The sequence below is a fragment of the Equus przewalskii genome, chromosome 3 (genome assembly GCF_037783145.1).
Source record: "Equus przewalskii isolate Varuska chromosome 3, EquPr2, whole genome shotgun sequence".
In the NCBI taxonomy this organism is placed as follows: domain Eukaryota; kingdom Metazoa; phylum Chordata; class Mammalia; order Perissodactyla; family Equidae; genus Equus; species Equus przewalskii.
The window spans coordinates 5,565,288-5,586,087 of NC_091833.1; the positions used below are offsets into that span (position 1 = coordinate 5,565,288).

General features: G+C 46.6%; 1 protein-coding gene across 4 annotated transcripts in view; it reads left to right on the top strand.

Annotated features, from left to right (window-relative positions):
* The window catches only part of CHD9 (chromodomain helicase DNA binding protein 9), a 230,703-nt gene that overhangs the window by 2,108 nt on the left and 207,795 nt on the right, over positions 1-20,800 (top strand). Inside the window, exons 1-3 of one of the 4 annotated variants that reach the window (XM_070613641.1) lie at positions 9,030-9,239; positions 15,330-15,446; positions 16,864-17,006. The exons of 1 other annotated variant lie outside the window; for it this stretch is intronic. The gene's annotated coding sequence lies outside the window, so the exon portion shown is untranslated. Of the gene's footprint in view, positions 1-9,029; positions 9,240-15,329; positions 15,447-16,863; positions 17,007-20,800 lie in introns of those variants that run through there. 2 more of the 4 variants (XM_070613640.1, XM_070613642.1) reach the window with 2 other exon arrangements.

A 20,800-nucleotide genomic window follows, 5' to 3' on the forward strand; every position in this document is an offset into this window, starting at 1 on the left:
TACGAATTCTCTCCTGCTTGCTAAACGTCTTTGTAACCCCCAAGTCGATATCCTCAGCAGTTTCACAGTCATTCATGATGTGTGCAGAGTGGGAAAGAATTTGAGTCACCCAGCATGCGTGTTCCCGGCTGAGGTCAAAACAACATGGTGCTCTGCCTTCTTGGTTCACCTCTTATACTGTAAACAAGGGTCCTTTTTGTGATCTATTTAGTGCCACGTTTTTCAAATTTTTGTTCTTTTTATTGGTGATTTTGCTGTTTAAAATCACCCCCACGCATGGTGCTGAAGGCTGTCTGGTGTTCCTAAGCACAAGAATGCTGTGATGTCCCATAGAGAGAAAATACATGTTGGGTAAGCTTTGTTCAGGTATGAGTTGTAGTGGTAATGGCTGTGAGTTCAGTGTGAATGAATCAACAGTATATATTAAATAAGATGTCTTTAAACAGAAACACACATAAAACAAGGTTGAGCATTGATCTGTTGATGAAAATGTGACCAGAGGCTCCTTAGGTTTTTCCCCGAGAATCAGTGGTTCAGTATTTGCTAATTCCGTGTTCACAGCAACTTGATAAAACGTAATTGCCGCAAATAAGGAGGATCGACTGAAACTAGATATTACTGCATGCGCAGTAAAAGAATCAAGCACGAAGATGCAGAGGCATACAGAAGGGGCCTGCCTTGGATTGGGGGTCATAAAGACTGAGAAGCAGCCAGGCAGGAGGTGGGATGAGGAAAAAATGTTTCAGGAAGAATAAGCAGTGTGTGCAAAGGCCCAGAGGTAGCCAAAAGCTTGGCAAGGTTGGGGAACTCAAGGAGAGCCAGAGCACAGGGAGTGTGGTGGTCAACGGGAGCAGAGGTGCAATAATACAGTAATACACTGAAGAGAGAAGCTGGGGCCAGGTGGCACTGTGTTTTGTGGGCACCTCTCATTTCATCCAATTAGCACAGTAATCCTGGCAGGCTGGGCAGGATCATTTCCGCCTTGGACAGATGATGAAATTGATGCCTCATGCAGTAAATGATTTGCCCAAAGTTTTACCGCTAGTCAGCAGCAAAACCCCCACCCCCACCCCGCATCTTAATCTAACATTGAACGGACGGTGGAGTATTGATCAGAGACCTCAGGACATGGTCCTGGGCTGGAGGTTTGGTTTGGTTTGGTTTGAGGAGGAATCCGTAACTGAATGGCTGCAGAAGGCATCAAGCGTGGATGAAACCACCTGGGCCTGTGGGCAGAGTGTGGAGAAGAAAAGTTCTGATGTCCTTTTAAAAACAAAAATATTCCTAGCACAAAAAAGTTAATGCCTCAGAGAAAGAGTCCTAGATACCTGCGGAGGGCAGAAGAAGTAGTGAGGTGGCCACAAAGATGGAGAAGAAGGAGACGTGAAAGTCTGATCCAAACTACCCCCTCAATCCTAGGTCTGGCGCAGAGCCTCCCCATCCACCGGGCACCCAGGTCTCGGTCTGCCTCTTGTCCCTGCAGGATAATGATCTTGAACAGGGGCCAGCAAACCATTTTCTGTAAAAGGCCAGATAGTAAATATTTCGAGCTTTGTGGACCATATGGTTTCAGTTGCTGCTGCTCAGTTCTGCCATTGTAGAGTGAAAACAGCCATCAACCCTATGGAAATGAGTGAGTGTAGCTGTGTTTACCCTTTATTTATGGACACTGAAATTTGGATTTCATATAGTTTTTACGGGTCACAAAATGTTATTCTTTTTTTGATTTTGTTTTCAACCGCTTAAAAAGGTGGAGACCATTCTCAGCTCACAGACTGTACAAAAACAGGTGGTGGGCTGGCTGTGGCCCGCGGGCTATAGTTTGCCAACTCTTGGTCGAGAATCATGGGACCTAAGGGTCAGAAGGATACTAAATGTCTGTCTAATTGAATCCTTGCCTGACCCGTGAATCTTCATTGAACGTTCTCAGCCATTGGTTGAGTGCCCCCAGTAAAATGGAGCTTACTCACTGGGCAACTCATTCCATTGTCAAAAGTTTAAACTGTGTCGTAGTTGAGATTCCCCCAAAAGCAGATCATGAGACAAGGATTTGGGTGCCAGGAATTTATTTGGGAGGTGATTTCAGAAAGCCCAATGAGAGTGAAGCGGACCAGGGAAGGGAGTGAAAGCCAATAGAGGATGTGTTGATGAGTAAGGTACCACTGGGTCAATGGGCCCAATCCCTCTGGGGACCCTTGGAGAGATTGTATGGAGCACATCTCAGAAGTGTCCCACAAAGAGGTAAGGAAGCTGGGGTATTTCCCCACCTCCCATCCCTTATTGCTGGAGGGTTGCTCCTGAGCCCTTCCCCATCCTGGCACCTCTGCACGCTTCTGCAGTACACACCCTGCAGCCAGAAAATGCCTTCAGGCAGCAAGAAGGGAGAGGCAGCCGGTGCAGCTAGAAACTGTCTGCAGGTGACCTCCCTGGGGACGCTGATGAGGACAGGTGGGCTACAAAGTGTTTCTAAAGTGTGCTCCTCATACCACGGGGGCCTCCTATGGACACCTCAGACTAGGAGGTGCCTCTTTTTAAACCACCTCTTGTATCCTCCCCTGTCTCCCTCTCCAGCACTCTGCTGCTCTCTCTCCCCAGAGCAGGAGCTCTAGCCACACTGACCTTTCACTTCCTTGAACTTGCCAGACTCTTCTTCTCACTACAGTCAACAAAAGAAGTCTCCAGGAAGTACTAGAATGTTTTTGTAACACTTGCTCATCTCTCTGTTTATGGAGAGGACAGCAGTCCTCAAATTCAGGGCATCAAACAGACAACAGTAGCTAGCTAAAATTTAGTAACATTGTTTTGTTTTTTGTTTATTTTTATAATTTCCCCCTCTACGTGGCAAGTGTTTCTGGCTTTGCATTGACAGTAGTAATATAAAGTTTCCTTTAAAATAAATCTATATAAATAATGTATCTACTTAAAGAAGAATATTAAATAATAGTATAGAGGGTCAGTGAATGTAATAAAAAATAATAGTTGCCACCGCTTCTGGAGCACCTACCACATGCTGGGTGCTATTCTAAGCATTTTTCATGTATATTTTAATTAATCCTCACCACAATCACATGGGTTAAGTACTCTTTGAGGTAGGTACCATTATTAACTGAGAAAACAGGCATAGGGAAGTTAAATAACTGGTACGAAGTTAGATAGATAACGAGGGACAGACTGGAAAATGAACCCAGGCGGTCCTGCTCCAGAGTTTGTGCTCTTAGCAGGATTACACTGCTTCTCACAAATTTGACAAAGAAAAAAGAAAAAAAGTGAAGATGATATTTGAATTACTGATATTAGAGGAAATATGCCTTAAAAGGTTCCTCTTTTTTATCTAGCCAAAATCTCTACCTGTCTCTGCCACCCCTTGGTTGTCATATTTTCTTCTGGAGCCCCAGGGAACAAATCTGCCCCCTTTGCATCACTATGGTCCTTCAGATATTTGATGATGGGGAACTGGTTGCCCTCCCGGATCTTCCCTGCTCTAGATTAAACGTTGCCACTTCCTTCTGCTTATTCTCGATCATGTGTTCTTGGCGTCTCCCCCCATGCACCGGGCTTCTTTCTTATTCTTTTTTATTCAGCTGAACTTATAAAGTTATTTTTGTTGCTGTAGCACTTTTTTTGCAGGCCTCCGGCAGCTCCTTCTGGGCTCAGGGTGGATGGCTATGGTTGGGGTGATTGACGTGGCAAAGGGCAGGTAGATAGCCGTGTACGAGGGAGGCTGGTCACCCAGAGAGAGCCCCTCAGGGCCAGCGTCACAGGGGGCTGGAGACTTCCGATGCTCATTCTTTGCAGGCCAGAGATGGAGCTCCTTTAATGCACGTGGTGGAGCTGATCAAGCTGAAAGGGACAGACCAGCCAAATTCACAGGAGCCTGATGAGGAAGCCAGACCACAAATATATTAAATCACAATGGGACAAGCACTGCGAAGCAGCCTGAAAACTTTGTCAGCTTGTTAGCACGTTCTTTCCCCTGTGGGAAAGTCCACCTGGGAAGCCAAATTCTAGTTAGAGGATTGGTATTCATGGAATCAAAACAAGGCGAGCAAGATGAATGATTTAATAGCCAGGATAGCCTAAGATATTTGTGTCCTCTGAAGGATACAAGGGTCCAGAGTGGCAGCACTGCTGTCCTGGTTCCCCATCCCTGTGCTCATGGTAGACATGACTAATCAATTACCGCACCTTTGCTTTCCCACTGCTCCCTGGACCAACCTTAAAATCCTTATCAAAAGCATATCCCAGGAAGCTCTGGCCAGCGCTCTGAGCTGCCTGTAATGCTCGAGGGTTTCCAGAGCTCCCACTACTCTGGACCATGTCAGAGAAAAGACAGACTCTCAAAGACTTGCTCTTTAGTGCTGCTTTTTCTGAGCCCCGCACGTATCACCATTTCTCTCAACCTAATATTCTTTCAGCTTATGTTAATACAATTGGCCTTTTTTTTTCATTGTCTTGATTTGATTTCCAGGCCTGGCTCTTCCTGCTTTGTCCAGAGGCACATCCTGTCCTCTCCTTAAGAACTTTTGCAGATCAGTAATCACAGACGTAGTGTGTGCATTCCACCGATATACTCTCCCCCTATTTTGGGGTGAATTGCTGTGTACCACCCAGTAACAACTTCTTGCAGCCAAGAAGCAGTTTGCTGGGATTTGGGGGTTTGTTCTAGTATAGAACTGGCAGCATCACAATTTTAAACTGTTATTATGGCTACCACTTGGCTAAGCCTGGGGCCTGGGGTACAGTAAGGGGTGCTGGATAGCCATGGGCAGGAGAGGAAGCTTATGGCACTCAACCCAACAAATCGTTGAGTTTGCTGCTTCTGAGCGTTGATTATGCTTCACTGAAGAGCCAGGAGTCTTAGTATTTTGGAGCAAGCAGACCTTTTGCCAGGCTTAAGAAAATGTGCATTTTATTCATGGCCTCTCTTCCCACCCATGTAAAAAACCTTGGCTTACCTAAAAGGAAGATAAAATGCATGTAGAGAATCTGGCACCTGGGGCCACTGAGGGAGGCCCCCTTGAGCTCCACGGGAGGAAAAGTGGGCCCTGCCTGCAGAGGCTGCCCAGTCTGACAGGAGACATCCGGTTCTCCCACCAGGAAGGCTGCAGTCTAGTGAGAGAGGCACAGTCTCCCACCTCAGGGAGAGAGGCGGACGGTGGCCTCGGTGGGAACTGTTTCCCTCCCCCCAGATGTTGCTGGATCCGCTGCTTCTCTTCAGTCCATTGACAGGCAGCGGGTGGGGCCGGCTCCCTTCACAGCTCTGTTATACTATGCAGATGCGCACCAGAGGGCCAGGGGTTCTGAGGGTCAGCCCAGCAATTGGTTTGCTTTTAATAGACTTCATTTTTTTTTTTTGAACAGTTTAGATTTACAGAAAAATTGAGACACTTGCACAGAGAGTTCCCATATACTCCACACCCAGTTTCTCCTATTAATATGTTATTAACATATTATTACCATAGTGCATTTGTTATAGTTAACCAACCAATATTGATACGTTATTGGTAACTAAAGTCCATAGTTTATTCAGATTTCCTCAGTGTTTACTTAATGTCCTTTTTCTGTGCCAGGACCCCATCCAGGGTACCACATTACATTTAGTTGTCCTGTCTCCTCAGGCTCCCAAGGGCTGTGACAGTGTATCAGGGTTTCCTTGTTGTTGGTGATTTTGATAGTTTTGAAGAGTATATTGAATACTGCTCTGTAGGAATAGTCTGATATTTTTCTCATGATTAGACTGGCCTTATGGGTTTTGGAGAGGAATACCCCAGAAGTAAAGTGGCATTTCATCACATCATATCAAGCATACCTAATATCAGGATGACTTACCCCTGTTCATAGTGACCTTGATCCCCTGACTGAGGGCGTGTTTGTCAGGCTTCTCCATGGGACGGTTACTCTATTTCCCACGTTCCGTACTGCACCTTGAAAAGAGGTCACTAAGCACAGCCCAGGCTGAAGAAGTGGGCATTTCTATTCCCTCCTATAGGGTAGTGTGTCTACATAATTTATCTGGAATTCTCCTGCATGGGAGATTTGCCTCTTCTCTCCCATTAATTTTTCTTTTGATTTATGATAGTGTGGACTCACGGGTTTTATTTTATAGTCTGGGTTATAATCCAATACTGCTGTGTTTTGTTGCTCCAGTTATTCCAGCTTCGGCCACTGGAAATGGAATTTGTGTCTTCAAGCTGGCTCTGGAGGCATTTCTTATGTGTCTTAGAGTTTGAGACCCACTGGGCCTAGGTTTGTACCCCAGCTCCACCACTTCCTGGCCGTGTGTGTGCTCCAGGCAAGTTGCTTAACCTCTTGAGCCTCAGTTTTCTCAGCAGAAAATGGAGTGAATATTGCTACCTACTGCTTAGCGTTATTGAGTAAAGTGCACATGGTGAATAGAAGTTGTGATTATTGTTAGTTTGGCGTTCAAATTCCTTCTGGATCTGGCACCAGAAGATTACAAACCAAGGCCAACTGTGCCTTTACAATGCTTACCTTCCAAGACAACAGGCTTGTGTTTCAGATGTTCCTGCACCGTGTCACCTCCTCCTTAGTCACCTGCTCTCCCCTGCACACCTACATTCTCCCACCTTCTGCCTCGCAGTCATACCACACTCCAGCCAATCAACCCACCTAAAATGCCCTCCACCAGTTCACACATCTTCTGCGCATCCTCATTCCTCAAACACCCCTTAAACACCATTTCCTCTGTGTCACCACCCAACAGCCAAGCAAGAAGTCTCCTCTCCTCCTTTGAACTGCAGAGCACCCACTGTGCCCGCTCCTGCCTTCCAGCCTTGTCGCTTCAGACCCTGCATCAAAGCTGGGCGTACTGTCCTCGCTCAGCAATCCTCGTCCTTGTTCATCTTTCTATCCTGCCCACTCATGCTGAATGCACCACACCAGTCTGTGGTCTTGTTTGCACCTGCGGTAAGTTTTGACAAGACAAGGGAAGTAGGCGAAAGGCCATATCCTGGGTGCTGGCAGAACTCTCCGAGGTTGGGAGGCTGACCCTGGGTCACTTCCATGTTTTTTTTATATATATATATATATTTTTTTCAATTATGGCAAAATATACATGGCATAAAATTTACCATTTTAACCATTTTTAAATGTACAATCCAGTGGCATTAAGTACATTTACATTGTTGTACAACCAGCCATCACCACCATCCATCTCCAGAACTTTTTTATTTTCCTAAATTGAGACTTCATACTCACTACAGAATGGGTTTAACTGTTTAATTAATTTTAATTTCCTCCTTCCTCCAGCTTCTGATAAATGCCGTTCTACTTTCTGTCTCTATAATTTTGACTGTTCTAGGTGCCTCATATACATGGAGTCATACATTATTTGTCCTTCTGTGACTGGCGTTTTTCGCTTAGTGTAATGTCTTTAAGGTTCGTCCGTGTTGTAACATGTGTCAGCATTCCCTTCCTTTTTAAGACTGAATAATACTCTATTGTATGCATATACAGCATTTGGTTTATCCATTCATCTGCAGGGGACACTTGGGTTGTTTCTACCTTTTGGCTATTGTGAATAATACCGTTATGAACATGGGTTTACAAGTATTCCTGCTTTCACTTCTTTTGGGTATATACCCAGAGTGGAATTGGTGGATCACAAGATAATTCTATATTTGACTTTTTGAGGAATTGCCATACCACTTTCCAGTGGCTGCACCGTTTTACATTCCCACTAGCAAGGCGCAAAGATTCCTATTTCTCCACATCCTTGCCAACACTTTTTATTTTCTGGGTTTTTGGGTAATAGCCTTCTAATAGGAGCTCATTGTGGCTTTGATTTGCACTTTCCTAATGATTAGTGATGTTGAGCATCTTTTCATGTGCTTATTGGCCATCTGTATATCTTTGGAGAAATGTCTATTCAAGTCCTTTGCCCATTTTTGAATCAGGCTGAGTAGTTTGGTTTTTTTGCTGTTGAGTTCTAAGAGTTCTTTGTATATTCTGGATAGTACTCCCTTGTCAGATATATGATTTGCGAATATTTTCTCCCATTCTGCTGTTTTACTCTGTTAATAGTGTACTTTGATACACAAAAGATTTTAATTTTGATGAAGTTCAGTTTATCTATTTTTTCTTTTTTTGTCTCTGCTTTTGGTGTTGTATCCAGGAAATCATTGCCAAATCCAATGTCTTGAGGCTTTTCCTCTATGTTTTCTCATAAGAGTTTATAGTTTTAGATCTTGTGTTTAGGTCTTTGGTCCATTTTGAGTAATTTGTGTGTATGGTCTAAAGTAAGGGTCCAGCTTTATTTTTTTGCATGTGGACATTCAATTTTCCCAACACCATTTGTTGAAAAGACTGTCCTTTCCCCATTGAATGGTTTTGGGCCCCTTGTCAAAAATCGTTTGACCAGGGGCCGTCCTGTGGCCAAGTGGTTAAGTTGGTGTGCTCCGCTTCGGCAGCCCAGGGTTTCGCTCGTTCGCATCCTGGGTATGGATGTGGCACTGCTCATCAAGCCACGTGGAGGTGGTGTCCTACATAGCACAACCAGAAGGACCTACAACTAGAATATACAACTATGTACTGGGGAGCTTTGGGGAGGAGAAGAAGAGGAAGGAAACAGTAACAACAACAAAAAAAGATTGGCAACACATGTTAGCTCAGGTGCCAGTCTTTAAAAAAAAAAAAAGTCATTTGACCATCTGTGTGAGGGTTTATTTCTAGACTCTCTGTTTTATCCATTGGTGTATAGGTCTGTCTGTATACCAGGAGCACGCTGTTTTCACTGCTGTATCTTTGTGGTAAGTTTTGTAATCAGAAAGTTTGTCTGCCAGTTTTACTCTTCTTTTTCAAGATTGTTTTGGCTATTTGGGGTTCCTTGAGATTCTATATGAAATTTAGTATGGACTTTTATATTTCTGCAAAAAATATCATTGGGATTTTCACAGAGATTGCATTGAATCTGTAGATGGCTTTGCGTAGTATTGACCTCTGAATATTAAGTCTTCCAATCCATGAACATGGGACGTCTTGCCATTTATTTGTATCTTCTTTAATTTCAGCAACGATTGCAGTTTTCAGTGTACAAGTCTTTCACCTCCTTGGTTAAATTTGTTCCTAAGTATTTTATTATTTTTGATACTCACTTCCATTTTTTGAAATTCCTGATATATTGAAAAATGAAGAAATACAAAACAAGATACCAGAACGGTGGCCAATTTAAACTGCGTGATCCTCTCAGTGTTCCTCACGGACAGCATGTATAGACAACGGTAGGATTATATAGTGTTTAAGCCTAACTTTGAGTCCCTGCATGAGTGTGAGGTCCCCCTGTGCACGCGCCCTCACTGTGATGGGAGGAGAGGGGCTGGGTGGTTCCTCTTCCTGGGGTTGGAGTGGGCATAGCATAATCTTCCTTCAGGTGGGCTCTGCTGAGGGACCCAGCAAAGGCCTGAAGTCACCATAGGCCTAATGAAAGTGTCTCCCCAGAATGTGATGCTGAGAACATTCAGACCTCTTCGAAGCCTCAGACTAGGAGACCCCAGACCCCAGGGTCATGGAGACTTTCTACCCAGAAGAGAAACAGTCACCCAGAGGTGCCAATGAAGCAGAACAACCAGCTTGCCCACCCCCACAGTCTTGCTAACCCTGCGGGGATTTTGTTGGCTGTGTTTCTGGCCCACATCAGTTTCAATTTGAGGAGTTGTGCAAGGACAAAAGGTGAAGGAGCACAGAGTATGAGAGCCGGTCCCTGCTCAGGCCTTTCCCCCAACCCTTGATGAGGCTTCTAAATGGCAGGCCTCTCCTCTTCTGTCATTCAGCTGTCTCAGGGCTTTCTTGACCTCAGGGTCGCTGGTGAAACTCTGCTCTTTTTCAGGCATTGGATTTATTTTGCTTCTCGTTTTTTTGGCCTGTGGGGATGCACATGCAATACAGATAGACACATGGCCTCCCTGCCCCCCACCGCCCCATTCTCTGTCACTGCAAATGTCTGCAGAATTCATAGGCTGCAGTGTCTGGTGACATAGTCTCTGTCTCCTTTTCTCTCGTCTGTCGTCCTTCTCCTCCTCCCTGCTAAAGCCTGTTGTTGTCTTGTCCCCAGCCGGAAGCTCCCTCTGTCACAGGGCCAAGTTCCTGGCCACTTCTTCTACTCCAGCTGCTGCTTCTGCAGGCCCCAGCCAACTCCTATTTCCATAGCAACTGAAACTCATTTTTCCATCCCTGCATTTCCACTTTTGAAATGAAACCCATAATAGTCATTTAAAAGGAAAAAAACTTGAGCTACATCTGGCCTAGAGAACTTGGACTGTACAGAACTGTTAGCTCCCCCGACTGCCCTGGTCCCCTAAAGACCCGCCCCTGCTTCCCTCTGCCCGCCTCCACCCCTCTAACTCCCTGTGGCTCCTGGCTCAAAAGCAAGTTTGAAGAGCAGTCCATGTGGCTCTTTTCTCTCTTAAAATGAATGCAAGATGACTTTGTGCTTTGCCAATCCAAGAAGAGGAGGAGGTTAGAGGCTATGTTCTATTGGATCAAGTGATGCTAACCTGCGCCACCAGAGGTGTCTGTCTGTTTACCCTCTCCCTGGCTGGAGAGGTCAGAGGTTGCCTGAATATGGCATTATGTCATCTCTGCAGATGAGGCTCCCACTCTCCAACTCTTGGGCAGCATGACTCCAAGGTTGTTTGAGCAAGATTTGATGACCACCCTCCCAGTGTGGTGATTTGGCTGGCATCACTGACCTGGCCCATCCTTGGTGCCTCAAACCCCACCATTGGCTGGGTGTGCCATTGGGCTCACACACCGTTTTCTCTTAAAAATGTAAAACACATGCTACATTGTGGTCGGCTTGGACACTTCCACTCCTTGCACTGTACTTTGCACATAGTAAGTGCTCAATTAATGTTTGGTGGATTGAATTAATATCTTAGCATACAGTGGCTCAGCAGATAACTTTCTAATCTGACATCTGGCCAGAATTAGAAACGGCACATTTTGGCAAGAAAGGTTTTTTTGTCTTGTTTTTTTTTTAAAGATTGGCACCTAAGCTAACATCTGTTGCCAATCTTCTTTTCTTTTCTTTTTCTTCTTCTCCCCAAAGCCCTCCAGGACATAGTTGTATATTCTAGTTGTGGATTCTTCTGGTTGTGCTATGTGGGATGCTGCCTCAGCATGGCCTGATGAGCTGTGGTAGGTCCGTGCCTAGGATCCGAACCAGCAAAATCCCAGGCTGCCAAAGTGGAGCTTGCAAACTTAACCACTCGGCTGGATTTTTTTTTTTATTAACCACTTTTTAAAAAAATTATTTTACTGAGGTCATATTGGCTTATAACATTGTATAAATTTCAGGTGTACGTTATTATATTTCGCCTTCTGTATAGACTGCATCGTGTTCACCACCAATAGTCTAGTTTGAATCCGTCACCATCCATATGTGCCCCTTTACCACTTTTGCCCTCCCCACTCCCTCATTCACCCTTTTTTTGATTATCCCACCCCCCTCCACCCTGCCCACACCACTGTCAACATGAATAGTTGAGAGTCACATGCAAATTGCAGGAATCAGTTTCTAGGATGGCAGTTTCTTCTCATGGCTGCTCAAAAAAGAAAAATGTACATTGGGAAAATAAACAGCGTCATTAAACCCTTCCAAGGGGAAGACACTGTTTGCCTACACACAGGCCTTTATCTCTACAACATGCTACCCCCACCCACTCCTGCTCCCATGTGAGCTGGACTTTTCGAGTCACTTGTGATGTTTTTTTGAACGCAACGTGGAGGAAGAGCCCCCATGGTCTGTTTAGCTCTGACTACGAAAAATACAAGCTGCGTTTGACTGAACGACAAAAAGAAATCTGTTGAGCCAGGAAGCATAGTAAATACCGTGACTCCCTGCAAATGTGCACAGCCCAAACAGCTTTTTCCAGTCTGGAAAAATGAAGAGATTTGTCTGTGCAAAACCAGCCAAGTCTCCACCCCTCCTCCCTTTCCACCACTCCACTCCACCTCCTGGCACGGCCTCCCACCCTGCCCCAGACATTCAGTCATCAGCTTTTATCCTCTGTGACTTGATTTGCCCCGGGAAATAACATTGCCCAGGCTCAGGGGAAGTACACCAGCCTCTCCCAAGCATCTTTGAGGGCTGTCTGTCTGGTCGGGTTTCGCCAGTCATCTCCGACCTTGGCCAGACTTGGCTCACAGCAGAATTGTGCGGGAGGCAAAGTGGGTCTGCTGTCTCCTCTCCTCTTGCTTATTCCCTGCTTTCTCCTCCCTCTCCACCTTCCCCCTTTTCCTTTGAAAGAACCTTTGTCCCTTTCATACTTCCATCAGACAGTGTTTAGAGGGAAGACTTGCAAAAGGTGAGGGTTTACAAGCATTCCCTTTAGGCTAGAGCAGGGGGTGGAGATGGACTAGGAAATTTCCTGGTGACTCAGAGACAACCAGGGCCGGGACAACTTTTAGTGGGTACAATTTCTATACGGGAGGGACTTACAGGGAAAATCTGGCTCTGCGCCTTGCCTTGAAGATACATTTGCATAGCAACTCTGCTGTTTTTTCTTTGATGGTATGTTTTGGGGGGTGGTAGTGCTGCGCAGACTGTGGGGTGGTACACACGCACCCACTGGAGCCCTGCCCTGGAGACAGAGTCTGTAGCCTGCAGCTCAGTGTATTGGGAGGGGCTGGCATTGGACTCGAAAGCACTGGGTTTGAATCCTGGCTCCTGTGAGTAGGGAATACCCAAGTTATTCACCGCAATACACACAGCGCCTGGGCAAGCCTGCCAACAGCAGGTGCTCGTTACTGTTTGTTGAGTCAATGAATGAATGAACGAGCCAGTAACCTGGGATACTTTTCCTCCTTGGGCCTCAGTTTCCTCCTCTGTAAAAAATCATGTTAAAAGTCTAACACTCTGGTTCACCAGGTAAATGTGTATGTGTGTGTAAGAGAGAGGACAAAAGTATGAATGTTCTTTGTCCTCTGTAAATTGGAATTTAAGAGTCAGTTTGTCTCAGTTCCATGCTTTACCCTTAGAGTTTATGTCCTTTATTTGGAGGAGGGACTGTATTCCAGAATGTCTCCTGAACATTTAGTTCTCTGTCCTATATTCTGAGTACCTTAATGACGAGAGAGCATTTTAAATGCTTTTAACGGAGCACTTTAAATCTGAGAACAATGATTTTCAAGATTCTCAGCTTTGGCTTATGGCCACTGCCACGTTGGTCCCATGCTTGGCTCTGGAACTCCCCTGAAGCCCTCCCCAGCATAGAACTTGCCTTGGCTCAGACAGGAGGTTTGCCTCAAGCGCCGGGATAATCCAACCTCCAGATCTTTGCCTGTGCTGTTTCCTCTGCCTGAAACACGCCCCTTCCCTTTTCCTTGTCCAATTCCAACTCATCCTTCAGATGTCAGCTTAGACCTCACTTCTTCTAGAATGCCTTCCCCAACTCCTCCCCTCTGCCTTTCAGGTTAGCTTCCTGCCGCAGGCCCTCTCCATGCTCACTTCCCCTGTCCCAGGGCTTACCCACTCAACTGCAGTTTCCCGGTCACTTGTGTGCCTCCCTCTCAAACTGTGGGCCCTCTGAGGCCAGAACTGTGTCTCCTGTGCCCATTAATGTAATCTCAGTGCACAGCATAGTGCCAGATACCAAGAAGGTGCTCAGTAAATATATATTGATTAATTGAATAGCAGTGTGTTGGGGGGATGGGAGAGACTAGAGTCATGATGGCTCTCTCACGAGGGTCTGTATTTACTGAAGTATAGAAACAGCAATTCTCCTTCTACCAAAATGGCTTGCATACAAACTAAGCATGCAAATACATACACGCATACACACCCAGAGACGCACGCACACACCCTGCTGCAGGCAGTCGCTTGTGCAAGGCACTTTCCCCTGCTCTGAAATGTCTCCTCTTGTCATCTCCTCCCACTCATCTTTCTCCTTCTCAGTGTGTAGGGAATTGCAAGCCTAGGAGAATCTAAATGACGGAGTAAAGGTAATGCCAGGAAAGAGATTCGTTTATCACACCTCGGCCTAAAATCCTTCCTCGTCTCCCTCGGCGCCCTGGACCATGCCATGGTGACGAGAGTCTCTGCTCTTCGTTGTGTGCAGTTCAGGAAGACACCTGGACTTTTAAAAACAGCTTAGTGCATGGTGCTGCCAGCTCTTTGGGGTCCTGCCACATCTGTCTTTTGGCAAATATCTCCCAAGTGTGTGCCTCAGTTTCCCTCTTTCCTCTCTTATAGAGATGAGGAACAGAAGTTGTCCTTGAAGCACGGTATGTTTTCTGGGGGAAAAAAGAGTTTCTGAAGTAGAGAGAGTGACTGGTCATGATTTTGTCGAGTCTGAGGGAAGGAAGGTGTCGCTTGAGTCTTCTGTGGGCAGGGGAATTTTCAGTTGTTTTGAAGGTTGACTCGAATGTGGTCAGAGGCCGAAGTTACAACTTGCCTTACCCAAAGAAAGAGTTCTGAACCGGCCGCGTGAACTGGCCTGGAGAGGAGGAGAATTTCTGAAGCGGGTGGGAGAGTTGTCAGTAAAGACCCAAGTGGCAGCAGGTACAGCGTGAGCAGGTGACAGAAGCCTGAACGTGTTTCCTGAGCCTGGAACAGCCCTAGTTCCTTAGTGTGCAGGGCGAGGCCTGCGGTGCCGTGGCTTCCTCTGACCTGCTCCCGCCTCTTCTCTGGGCTCTGCGGACGTGGGGGACCTGCCTCCTGGGTCAGGGTTGCAGACCACGAGTGCTCGGGCAAACTTGGACTGCCGGACAGCTTTTATTAGGTCATAATGTCAGCCTTTCGATATTTTTTCTTTTAAATCAATTCACAAATTAAGAAACTTCATGTAAAATCCAGATCTCCACTTCTTTGGAAAAATTGAAGATCTGGCAACGCCAGGCTCACCTCACATTCTTCCGCAATAATAACCAGCCAGAGGTGAGTGGCCGCTGTCCCTGTCGGAGATGACCTGCTATCTCCAGTCACCACTGTTACTACCCTTTGCTCCTCCAGGCTGAAACCAGTGTCAGCTGCCTTTTATCATCTTATCCCCCAGGCCATTTACATTACCTGCTGGGCCCCTGATGGCACCTTAGAGTCTCTGCCTGGGTGAGGACCTCCAGTCCCCTAGGCCCTTGGTGATGCGTTGAACCTCCTCCCCCCTCTCTCGTTGATGCTGATTCGTCCAGTATTTCAGCCCAGAGATGGGCTCTTTCTGCCTTTAAAGGGTAAGTTGCCGTTATGAAGAAATACCAGGCCACAGGCTAAGGAGCAAGCAAGGACCTGTTCCTCCCTTCCCAGATAACACACTCCCACTTCAGCAGTAACCTTCTGGGAATCATGCCCATGACTTTTCTTTTTTCTGTTCCATTAGTGACTTTCACAAAGGACATTTCAGCCAGATCAAGGGAGCAGATGGCGCTGCATGAGGCCTCCTGCAGGATGAGGATGGGGGGAGGCCAGGCTTTCCTGTGATTTGTTCCCGTACCTGGTAAGCTTTCATCTCTCATGTGGAGGTGTGTTCTAAGGAGGAATCAGGCTTCGGTTAACCTTGATTGTTGAAATTGCTGTTCTCCTTGCCCTTCTTTCATAAACAAGGAAATTGGAACAGAGCTAAGAGAGGCTTTTTCATGCACTTTAGGAAAGAATGAGCAATGGAAAAAGGAAATTGAGAGCTTTGGGGAGTTTATAGCAGAGGAGAATTTGAGTTTGAAATAGGAGCTGGGAATCCATATGTTCGGGAGGAAAGAAAAGAAAAGACCAGCCACACACACAGAGCTTCAAGGGTACGTGTGGAAATAGCTATGGGAAAGGGGGCAGGGAGGCCCACGTGGGTCTCCCTTTATCAGACCCAGATGTTCAGGCAGCAGATCTCAGGATGCCCATGAAAGGGTCCAGAGCCTGCTGTGCTAGGCTTGTGTTTTCTTAACTACCGAGGAGCACGTGAAATTGGTGGCGGGCAGCTTTCCACTGTGTGCTCAGTGATTCCCACAGGCCCTGCCGGGGTCCAATTATACACAGGCTGGGCTGCCGCTGGGCAAGACTTAGAAGCAGACAGGACTGGCTCCCCTGGTACCTGTCCCTGCCTGTGAGCGCCCGTCAAGCAGGGGCTATCACCCTCTTGCCTCTGCTGCCCCCTGCTCCAGAACAACGTTGGAATGCAGGAGTTGCAGGGCCTGGGTTCAGCTCTGACTTCCACCCTGCCTAAATGACTTAGCCTCTCTAAGCTTCAGTTTTACCGTCTTTAAAATGAGAAAACATCATTTGTGAGGTACATATAAGATATGCATGAAGACCTCTGTAAAGAATAAAGGACAAAACATGTTTTTGTAATCATTCATTATACTTTAAAAAATTACTGTGGAAAATTTCAAACATATGCCCATGTAGACAGAATAAACCCTCATACACCCATAACCTAGCTTCAACAATGATCAACTCATGGCCAATCTTATATCTCCACCCAGTTTTCCCCGTCCCTGTGTTATTTTGAAGCAAACCTCAGATATCGTATTATTTTATCCCATCATCCAACTTATATGGCAGACTTGCTCCCTCAATCCATTGAAACTAACCCAGTCTTCAGATGTCCCTTTCTCTAGTACCCATATCCCCTTCCAGAGTACCATGTCTGCCATCCCCGCCATGCACCTGCTGCTCTAAACCCCTTTCAAAGCCATTATTCCCACAAAACTGTCATGACTGAGAGTAGCTCAGGCTGTAAGCACGAGGAGGCCTGTACCAGACTCCAGTATCTTCAGAGAAGAGTGGCCTCTAAAGTGGACTGAAGCGTCAGTCTCTGGAAGGAGGAGAAGATATTGGGCCATTTCGAGCCCTCCAGGCCCTTAACATCAAGCGTAAGCCCCACAGGAATTGACTGAGCTCCTTCTGTTGGTGTTTTCTTCCAGAAAGAGGGCACATGGGACAGAGAACACCAGTGAATCATGTCCTCCGTCCACTGCTGGCTGCAGGAGAATCAGGGCTCTCCTTTCTGAGCAGATGCACTACTGCTGACTGAAGTACATGATGGAGCTATGAGTATGAGGCTCAGGTCTGTTCTCAAGTCCTTGTGGAGTGGATAGAATGCAGGCTCCAGAGACCAGGAGATCTGGTTCAAATCCTGCCTCCACTCCTTACGTCTTAGAGCTTATCTGTGCCTCAGTTTCTCTTCTGCAAAGCGGGGGTTACAGTACTTATAATACTTAACTCGGAATTGTTGAAAAGGTTAAATGAGATAATGCTGTATCCTTTAGGATTCTCTTGGTAACAAGGGACAGAAAATCCAACCCAAGATACCTTTGGGCAAAAAAGAATTTGGGGGCTCACCTTAAGCTGAGATGTCCAGGGGTGGTAAGAGGGTTCTGCACTCAATTTCCAACATGTAAACCTAGTGCTTTTGGGCTTTTATGGAGGCTTCATAATATAGGCATGATTAATTAAATCATTGCCCATTAAGGATTGAACTCTGTCTCCAGCCCCTCTCCCCTCCCTGGAGGTCAGGGGGTAGGACTGGATGTTCGAACCCTCCAACACATCATTGGTTCTTCTGGCAACCAACCCCCATCCTTAGGTGCTTTCCAAAAGTCACTTCATTAATATAATGAAAGACACCTTTATTGCTCTCATCACTTAGGAAATTCCAAGGGTTTTAGGAGCTATGAGCCAGGAACCATGGGCAAAGACCAAATAATATATTTCTTATTATAAATCACAATACCACAGGTGGATATGGCTGGATTCGGGGTTCAAATGTCAAAATCAGGACTTGGCTCCTCTCTGCTTCTTGGTTCCATCTTTTGTGTTTTAACTTTGGTTTGGGGTTAATGTGGTAGCAAGATGACAGCATTAATTTTAGCCCCTGTATCCTTTCAGAATCTCCAAAGAGAAAATCTTTTCCAAAGGTCCTAACAGAAGTCTCGATGACTCTGACTAGGTCACGTGACCATCCCTGATGCAATCATTGAGGTCAAGGAGAATGAGATGCACTGATTTGCTTAGGCAGTGTCGCTGGATCTACGTGGACTGTGAGAGGGTGAGGGAAGGGGTGGTTCCTTAGAGGGAAATTGCAGAGGGAGTTGGGCATGGTTATCAAAATGAAGGTGGACAGTACTGGTGACAAAACTGAAAATGCTAACTATAATGCTTAGTGAGTATTTGGGTGCATTATCAAAGCTCATGAAGTGGTAATTGCCTTCTATCTTATGGAGCATTTTTTATTCCTTTTGAAATATATGCTACATATTTGATCTCATAAGAGTCCTGTGAGACAGACAGGAGGACGGGTATTAGCTTCCCATATTACAGATGAGGAAATCAGAGCACAGAGCAGATAAAGACTTTGCCTACATTCACAAAGCAAGGTGGTGTGGACTTGGCCTGTATTCCCACAGAGACATAACTGGGTCTGAATTTCCTGGGAGATCCACTGGAACTGGTAACTGGGATATACAGTGTATGGGATTTAGATCAGCTGCCCGGGTTTGTTCCAGGGTAAGCAGTCTAGACTGGCAGCTGCCTGCGTGGGTCAAGTACCCATTGTGGATGCCCTGGAAGGTAGCGACGGAAAGAGCTGGTACATAGGCCAAGACACTGCCACCCCACGAGCCCCCTCTCATGAACGATTCTCTTTACACCAAGAAACTGGCTACAGGACTTAGTTTTCCTCGTCCCAGAAAAAACTGCTGGTCCAACAAAAGGAGGTTGAGGGGAGGCGGCAGTGCTAGTTGAAGGGCTAACTTCTCCCAAGGGAAATTGGTCCTGGAGCCAAGAGAGGCCTTTGCCAAGAGATAGAGGGAGAGCAGAATCCTCTGGGCAAATGTGGGTGGTGTGGCCAGAGCTCTCAGGATCCTCCTAAGTATTGTTGGGATCTCCAAAGAGCCTTCCAGAAAACAGCACCCCTCTGCCGCATCCAGGTTCTGAACACATTGAACAAAAAGACAAAGGAATGGCAAAGAGCCAAAGTGCCACCTTAATTATCACTAAAGCTAGCATGGAGGATGTAGCTTAGTGTGAGAACAAAATTGGCTTCCTGACTGAGCCTGGAAGAAGGATAGAGCAGAGCAGATCCTTGCCCATAGCATTCCCAAATTTTCTAATCAGATAAGTTATTCCATTGCTGTGAGCAGTGAGAGTAAGATAAAAAGGATGTTTAGGGAAAATCCCTCTTAGTGGAAAGCAGAAGCGGGAAATATGTGACCTTGGCAAGTTATAAATCTTTCTGGGCATCAGTCTCTTCTTGGGTAAAACGGACATGTTAACCATACCTCCCTCCCGAGGAGACAGCGGGGATTCAAAGGGATAATGTATGTGACAGCCCTGGCATGTAGTAATCACTCAGTAAAAGCTGGCTGTCTCTGTGTGCAGTCCAGGTTGCTGGCAGGTGGCTTTGCTTTCTTCTCCAGCACGAAGCCCGGGGCCCTCGAGTCCTGCTGTGCTTGTGTATCGCTCCTTCTCTCCAGCTGTAAAAATTCATGAGACCGTGGGTGTGCAGTGGCTTTTCAGTTCCTGGCTTCTTCCCAGGCTGTGTTCTCCCACTTGGGGGGCAGGGGGATGGCAGACATCCTCTTCACAGTGGTGAGTGCCACCCCCCCATGCCCTGTTCCAGCAGAGCCTGGCTCATAGTTCAAAGCCGAGGTGGCTTTGTTGAGTAATTCGGTGACACTGCTTGCCCAGCAGCCATCGAAGGGTAAGTCTCACTCCCACACACCCATTTGCTGAGCATCTGCTGCCCTGTGTTTTGTGGTGTGGAGGCTGGGAACGGGCATACCGCCCCAACTGACCGCGGTAAGGCTGAGCTTCCTTCCTCTCCCCACTGCCCTTGGGCTCTCGGTCTCACACATAGCCCCACTCAGTGAGGTTTCAGATCCGCTCCCAGGCTGGCTGGCGCTGACTACATCTGGATTCACACCAACCTCTTCCTCCTGGGGGTTCAGAGTGTTCTTGGAAGGAAGCCTGGGAAGGGAAAGGCCTTCCCCAGCATTCCCCATCCAGCACTTGGCTGACAGCATCGAACCCAGCTGCCAAGAGCTCTGGAGTCAGGCAGACCTGGGTTCAAATCCCTGGGTGACCTTGGGCAAGCTGCTCTCTCTGCTTCAGTTTCCTCATCTGTGAAAAATGTGACAGTAACAGGATCAGCCTCATGGGATTCTTGCCCTAATTCAATGGGATACTAACTGTGAAACACTCACCCCATATCTGGCACATGGGACATGCATGAGACCATCGGGGGGTCCTCCCACCTTCCTATGGGTGTACTCACAAGGAGGGCGGGAAAACCACCCTGTTTGGCCCACCCTCCCAAGTTAGACCCCTGTTGTAGCTACTCTGATGTGACCAAACTGATTTGGTTTTATGCAAACTCCTTTTGGGCCAGGCCTCTGTCTCATTTGTCTTGTAACTCCCATGCCTAGTGTGGTGCCTGCCTGGCACTTAAAAAGCACTGAATGTTTTGAGTGGATAAGTGGAGGGTAAAGGAGTAACGGAGTGTAGGGAGGGCAGCATCTGTTCCAGGACTGTTTTCTGAACTCTAGGCTGTTCTTCCTGCCCCTTTCTCTCCTTCCTTCCTTCCCTCCATACTTCCTTCTCTCGTTCCATCCTTCCTCTCTCTCTCTTTCCTTGCCTCTCTTCCTCCTTCCTTCTTCCTTCCTTTTGACCTTCCTTCCTCAGACCTCCCTTTCCTTTTTCTAAGTGGAAATGGCTTCCTTCTTTCCTTTACTTGTAATATCCAGGCTGCAAGAGCATCCCTTGAGAGCCCTTCACCCAGCCTGAGAGCTGCGATTCCTCTTTCAAATTGAGTCTGTCCCCTGACTCATTCATTAAAATGCATAGGGCATGTGACCAAACTGC